The sequence below is a fragment of the Gorilla gorilla genome, chromosome 5 (genome assembly GCF_029281585.2).
Source record: "Gorilla gorilla gorilla isolate KB3781 chromosome 5, NHGRI_mGorGor1-v2.1_pri, whole genome shotgun sequence".
Classification (NCBI taxonomy): Eukaryota; Metazoa; Chordata; class Mammalia; order Primates; family Hominidae; genus Gorilla; species Gorilla gorilla.
The window spans coordinates 134524588-134532008 of NC_073229.2; positions in this window are offsets into that span (position 1 = coordinate 134524588).

A 7421-nucleotide genomic window follows, 5' to 3' on the forward strand; every position below is an offset into this window, starting at 1 on the left:
ACATTTTTTTCTTCACAGCACTTACCACTACCTCAAATTAGGGTATGTACTTATGTATGGTGTCTCCTCCAGTTGAATATAAGCTCCGTGAAGACTAGACTTTTGTCTCATTCACCACTCTTTCCCCCTGTTTGAAAACATTGGTGACCACACCACTGGCACTTAATAAATATGTCTTTGTTTAATTAATTAGTTAATTTTGCAGACTTGGGGCACCACGAATCTAGGATCACCAACCTCCAAGCATTACTTGGTGATCAATTTCATGTGCCCCTGGTCAGATATCTTTCATATGGCTCTTCTAAAACTTCACTCCTCTCTTCAAACTCCTTCTCCATCCTGCAGTATCCCACCCATTATCGGCAAATGATTCTGCTTTCCACCTTACAGGGAATAACCAAGGTCATTAAATGAGAACTCCAGCAGAGTCTTTATACATGCCTACAAATGTGCCTACATCCACTTCCCCTTGCTAGCCTTCCTCCGCCTCAGTGGAGGAGTTCTCTCTACCATCTTCTCCCCTGCCTTCCCCAAGGGACTCTGTACATCAAGGTCCCTTGACTTTTGCCCACATTAACCCTCTGTGGCTTGGATCTTCCTTTTCTCCCATCCTAGGGCCTGTTTCCCTCAGCATCTGAGCATTTTCAAGTCTCTCCCATCTGAAATGGCTCTCCCTGTACCTTGCTTCCCATAGAAACCAACAGATGGGCCAGGCGCGGTGGCTCATGCCTGTAATCCCAGCACTTTGGGAGGCTGAGGCAGGCGGATCACGAGGTCAAGAGATCGAGACCATCCTGGCTAACACGGTGAAACCCGTCTCTACTAAAAATATTTTTTAAAAATTAGCCGGGCGTGGTGGCAGGCGCCTGTAGTCCCAGCTACTTGGGAGGCTGAGGCAGGAGAATGGCGTGAACCCGGGAGGCGGAGCTTGCAGTGAGCCGAGATTGCGCCCCTGCACTCCAGCCTGGGTGACAGAGAGAGACTCCGTCTCAAAAAAAAAAAAAAAAGAAACCAACAGATGAGCTTCTTGAAAGAGCTATGTTTGCCGTTTTCATTTCCTCACAACATATTCACTCCTCAATCCCCTGCATTTTGGTTCTCACTTGCAACCTCCCAGAGAAACTATTGGGCAAAGTCCCCAGTATCCTCCTAAATACCAAAAACAGTAGGTCTTTTTCTCTTTTTATATTATTCTTTTTAAAAATTACACAATTAACATCCCTTTATAACACAAAATGTAATCACGGTAAATCTATGTGTAGATGAAAACAAACATCTCCCACAATTCTTCTCCAAAACAATCAAGGTTAACATCTTAAGGATATATCTCCAATTCTTCTTTGGTATACAATGAAATGTAAATATTTATACTTCGTTATTAATATTTTTTCAAAAAAGATATTAGAGTACATCATTATTTGCAACTTGCTCTATTTAGCATATCCTGGTCACATTTTCATATTTGTACATATAGATTTACAATGTTTTGAATGATTTCATAGTACTCCATCATGTAGATGTACCAAAATTTATTTAGGATAAATTACTAGGAGAGAAATATAGGGTCAAAGGGAACAAATATTTTTTAATTTTTAAAACAACTGAGACTATTTCCTTCTAAAAAGTAATTTATACATTCACCTATAGTTTATAAATGTCTATTTCTCCATATCCTTGGAAATCAACTTTCCCTATAATCTTTGTTGGTTTGGTAAGTGGAAAACTAAATCTCATTGTTGAGCAATAATTATTTAAATAAAAGTAACATTGGACATATTTTCACAGATGTATCAGTCACTTGACTAGTCTTCTGTGACTTTCTTGTTCATATCATTTGCATATTTTTCTATTGGGTTGCCCATTTTTAAATCTTACTGACTCGTAAGAACTCTCTCAGTCTTACAGATATTAACCTGTTGGTCATTATTCATCACACAATAGTGGTTGAGAACCTACTGTGTACCAAGCACTGACTAGATATTGGAGTTACACCAGTGAGCATCACAAAGAAGCCCTTTTCCCTGCTGGAAGGAATGGAGTAGCTTCTAGAGACTGAAGAAAGATTCCTAGCATGATGGAAGTGTCTTGTTTCACAGATTAAAGGTATGTATTTTTAGAACTATGTCCCTGCAGAATTAGAGAAATCATTTTCTTTCTAATTCTGGTTGTAGACTGTCCTACTCTCAAAATGATTGTTTATACTAGAGCAACATGTGCAGAGAACGACCCTATGGCTACATGGCTGGGGGTTTGGGTTCCAATATCCAGGAAAGGTTCAAGGGAAGAGGGCTTGAAGCTGCACAAAGAAAGGATTAGAAATGACATCCCTGCATGAGGCAGGGGAAACCCGTGAAGTGTGGGCCTATCTGTGAGGAGAATCATAAAAACTCTATCTATCTGCTGAGGAAAATTTCAAAGAAGTTTACCTCAACACAGGATTCTGGGCATCTCCTGTGATGCAGAAATTCCCAAACAGAAATTAATATAAAAACTGGTTTTAGATTGGTGATTGTGTTGACAGAAGTCAATTCAGAACTTTTCTGGAAAGACAGTTCCCCAACCCAGGCTACAGGATTTCCACAGTGGAAAATATCAACTGAAGATAGTCCCACAACTCCCAAATTACAAAATACATGAAGACGTAATCCACCATATGTATTAATTTCCATGTAAATCAAATAGGAAGATTAGCACCCTCCCCCAAAGGCTTCAGATAATAGAATAAATTTTAAACTAGAATTTTTTTTGAATACTGGATTATACAATATGTATATTCAAAGTGATTAAGGAGATAAAAGAAATAATTAACACCACAGGAAAAGAATAAGATATAATGAAATAAGAAATAATTTAAATACAATTAAATACAATTTCTAAAATTAAAATACAATTACTGAAACGTAAAGCTAATTAGATAGGTTAAAAAGCAGATTGGACCCAGGCGAGAACAGACTAAAAACTGGAAAATTAATCTAAAGCAATTACTCAGATGGAACACAAAGAGGTAGAGATTTTTAAAACATGAAATTAATAGGCATGCAGCCTGGAGAAGGTCTAATAGATCCAGAAGGAGAGAATAGAGAGAAAGGAAGAGATGATATTTTTGAACAAATAGTGGATGAAAAGTTTCTAGAATAATAAAGGCCTAAATCCCCAGGTTGAAGAAGCAGTCTAGAAAAACAGAATCCACACCTAGACATATTATTTAAAAATAAACTGCAGAACAAACATCAAAGACAAAGATAAAATATTTTTCAAAACAATCAGAGAGGAAAAACCAATTACCTACCAAAGGACAACGGTTAGACTGACAGCACACCCCTCCATAGCAACAATGGGAGCCACAGAAACAGAATAATATCTTCAAGAAGCAGAGGGAAATTACTTCAAACCCAGAATTCATACACAACTCACCTGTCATTAGAAATGGAGTCAAAATTAAGACTTTTTAATTACCAAGGGAGTTTAACAGTCATGGACCCTTGAGGAAAGAAGAGTACACTTCAAGAAGGACGTTGAACTCAGGCAGAAGTTAACTGCAAGAAGTGATGAATATCTAAGCAAAGCTGTAGTTACATCTGAATAGTTACAGATTTTTTAAATTCTTTTTTTTCTTTTTTGAGACAGAGTCTCACTCTTGTTGCCCAGGCTGGAGTGCAGTAGCACGATCTCAGCTCACTGCAACCTCCGCCTCCAGGGTTCAAGCAATTCTCCTGCTTCAGCCTCCCGAGTAGCTGGGATTACAGGTGGGGTTTACCATGTTAGTCAGGCTGGTCTCAAACTCCTGACCTCAGGTAATCCACTGGCCTCGGCCTCCCAAAGTGCTGGGATTACAGGTGTGAGCCACCACGCCCAGCCTTTAAAATTCTTAATAGCAAATATGGAGGACTTAAAAACGAGTGGAAACAAAACATAAGACAACAATAATGTAGAAGATGGGAGAGGTGCTTGGGATTACAGTATTCTAAGATTCTTATATTGATTGGGAGGAAAACGATGAGGTTAACTTTACACCTTTTAAGTCAAGTATGCCTATAAAATATTTAGGTTAACTACTAAGGAAAATAGGAAGGAAGGGAAGGAGGAAAAAAGAAAGGAGAAGGAAGGGAGGAGGGGAGGGAAAGAGAGAGAGGGAAGGAGTGAAGTGTAACATCTTAACTAGTGGCAGTGGAGAGGTGAAGGACTAAAAGAAAACTTGATCAACCTAGGAAGACAGGAATGGGGGAAGGAGGTAAACAAAAAAATTCCTATGGCATCATGTTTAGGGCACCGTGGGCAAACCACAGATTAAGGGAGAGGGGAGCATGAGTAATTCAGCTGGACTGGCTATTTAGACAAGCAGTCTAATTGGTGGCTCTAAGGAAAAGGAGCTCCTAGTATTTTGAGGGGGAGGTGGAATGTGGGAGGGAAGACTAGATCCTAGGTTGAGGCAAAATTTCCAATGCTTTTTTTTTTTTTGCATCATGATCACCTGAGGAGCTTCTTCAAAATTCTAAATCATGAGCCATATTCCAGACCTAATAAATCAGAATTTCAGATAGTAGGACCTAGGAGGTATATTTCTAAAATCCCTTCTGGTGCTTCTCGGGCACAAAAAGCAAGTCTGCTCCTGGGGAGGAAGAGGAAAGGAGTTGGCAAGATCTAAGCAGAGGCTCAAGTTCTCAAAGAAACAAGATGGGGTTCAACAATGGATCCTACTTCTGGCACAGAAACCAGCGATATACCAGAACCCCCCAGGCAGCAGATAAGCCAGAGCTGCAGAGCTTGGCCTCAGCCCTGCTGGCTGGCAAGTGCTCAGGCCTCCCAGATGCCAGCCTTTGTGTCTGATCTGGTTAGGCATTGTGTCCCCACCCAAATCTTACCTTGAATTGTAGCTCCCATAATCCCTATGTGTTGTGGGAGGGACCCGGTGGGAGATAATTGAATCATAGGGGCGGGTCTTTCCCATGCTATTCTTGTGATAGTGAATGAGTCTCATGAGATCTGATGGTTTTGTAAAGGGGAGTTTCACTGCACAAGTTATCTTCTCTTGTCTGCCACCATGTGAGATGTGCCTTTCACCTTCTGCCATGATTGTGAGGTCTCCCCAGCCACATGGAGCTGTGAGTTCATTAAGCCTCTTTCTTTTGTAAATTGCCCAGTCTCGAGTTATGTCTTTATCAGCAGCATGAAAACAGACTAATACAGTGCCATGACTGATTCAATGTCTTGGGCATGGTTGATGATGAGCATCCCCTGCACTGCCAGGCTTGGACATCACTGGCCAAGGGACTGAGGTGGGCATCCAGGTCAGGGGTCTTTGGGACCTGGGCTGGAGGGCTGCAACGCCATCTATCTTTTGGCCTAGTCCAGGTTTTCTGTCCTCCTCACAGGCTCAGGTGGCTGAGGTTCTAGCATGCCCATGCCCAGGCCCACGAGTATGCTCTTGGCATGGCCTAAGGCCTGGTTCTCAGCCCTAGCTGTTCATCAGGAAGCTCCCAGAGAAGCTGTCAAACATAGACATTCCTGGTTCCCACCCTGTGAGATTTTGATCTTAGAGATCTGGAATAGAGCTTAAGCACCTGTATATGTTTAACCCCCCAGGTGATTCTAATGTATAACCAGGACTGGAAATCTAAATCTGTGGTTCTCGATCCTGGATGCACATTAAAATCACCAAGGTGGGGGTGGGAGCAGATTTTTAAAAAATACTAATACTTGCCATCTGTATCATAAAGATTCTAATTCTCTTGGTCTGGCAGTGGGCCCAGGTATGTTTTTTAGTTTGTTCAGTTGGTTGGTTTTGGGTTGGTTTTAGCTGCCCAGGTGATTCTAATGCACAGTCAGGGTTGAAGACCCCTGGTCCAGAGGATTTTGTTCAGGGAAGTTAACTCGTATTTGAGTGAGTGCCAGGAAAAGGCAAGCCCTGGGGAAGATCCGACATACTGAAGGGCTATTGGTGGGCCAGGTAGACAGCAGTGCGCTGGGGCAGTGTGGGAAGGGCCAGGCGGAGACAAGCCAACAGCCTCAACAGAAGGCTTTCTGGCTAAAGCAATTTGTTGACACAGTTCTGACTTTTTAAAATCTATTATCCTGGGGGCCAAGATGGCTAATAGAAGCAGCAGCGCTGAGAGGCTCCCATCCAAAATAAGCCATAATAAGTGTATGAATTCTTCACCAGCAACCAAGGTATCCAGGTTCTGTCATCAAAATTGATTAGAAGGCTGGCGTGACCCACAGAGAGAAAGAAGAGCAGTGTGGTGGGGCAGCCCACCTGAGAGCCACACAGGGAAGGGGAACCCTTGGGCCCCCTCACTCACCGCCTCCCTCCTCCAGCCGAGGGAAGCAGTGAGTGAGCACTCTACCCAGCAGGTGAAACTGTGCTTTTTCTACAGAACTGTGCAACTCACGGATCGGAAGTTCTCACTGATGAACCCACGCTACCGGGCCTAGCATCCTAACCCTGGAACACGCAGATTTTTGCGGCCTCTCAGCTGGAATCTGCTTAAGCCTACCAAACTCCCTGAGGGAGGAGTGACCAGCAGGGGCTGCGGCTGCCTGCTGTCTAAGCCCTTTGAGCTCTTTGGGGGCGGGGCAGCAGCCAGCACTGGGACTCACAACTGCCTAACACGCTAAGCTCCTGGGCAGGGGAATGGCGGCACCCATCTCTATACCTCCAGGCTGCACTTTTCCCCTGCTGGAGCCAGGGAGGCTGAGTGGTTTGGTCCCAAGAATTATCCGCACAGCCCAACACACCGCCTGTGGCAGTCTGCGGCCAGAGTGCCTCTTCAGGTCTAACCCATCTTTCCTAATTGGGCGGGGCTACCCTGCAGGATCTCCAATAATGCCAGCCAGAGGCTTAGGGACAGAATTTGGATGTCCCTGGGCCTGAGCCCCTAGAGGGAGAAGTGGCCCCAGTCTCTGCAGACCAGCAGACTTAGCCTCTCTGGAGTCCTGGTAGTTCTGAGGAATCTGGGAAGCCCAGATGAGTGGGTTTCCCTGAAGTGAAGCCCACCTTCTCCACCAAGGGACAAAGTGCTTCATTAAATGGGTCCTGCTCCCTGTGCTGCCCAACTGGGTGAGACCCTCTAACAGGGGTTATCAGATACCCTATACAGGAGTGATACTACTGGCATCAGGTTGGTGCCCCTCAAGGTCAGAGGTCCCAGAAGAAGGAGCAGGCACCCATCTTTGCTATTCTCCAGCCTCCTTGAGTGACATCTCCAGGCACGGGAGCGAATCAGATGAATAGGGCCTGAAGTGAACCCCCAGTAAACTGCAGCAGCCCTACAGAAGAGGGGGCTGACAATTGAAAAAAAAGCAAGCCATCAGAAAGCCACAACAACAACAACAACAAAAGGCCCCCACAAAAACCCCATCCAAGGGTCAGTAGCCTCAAAGACTGAAACTAGACAAACTCAGAACAATGAGAAAGAATCAGT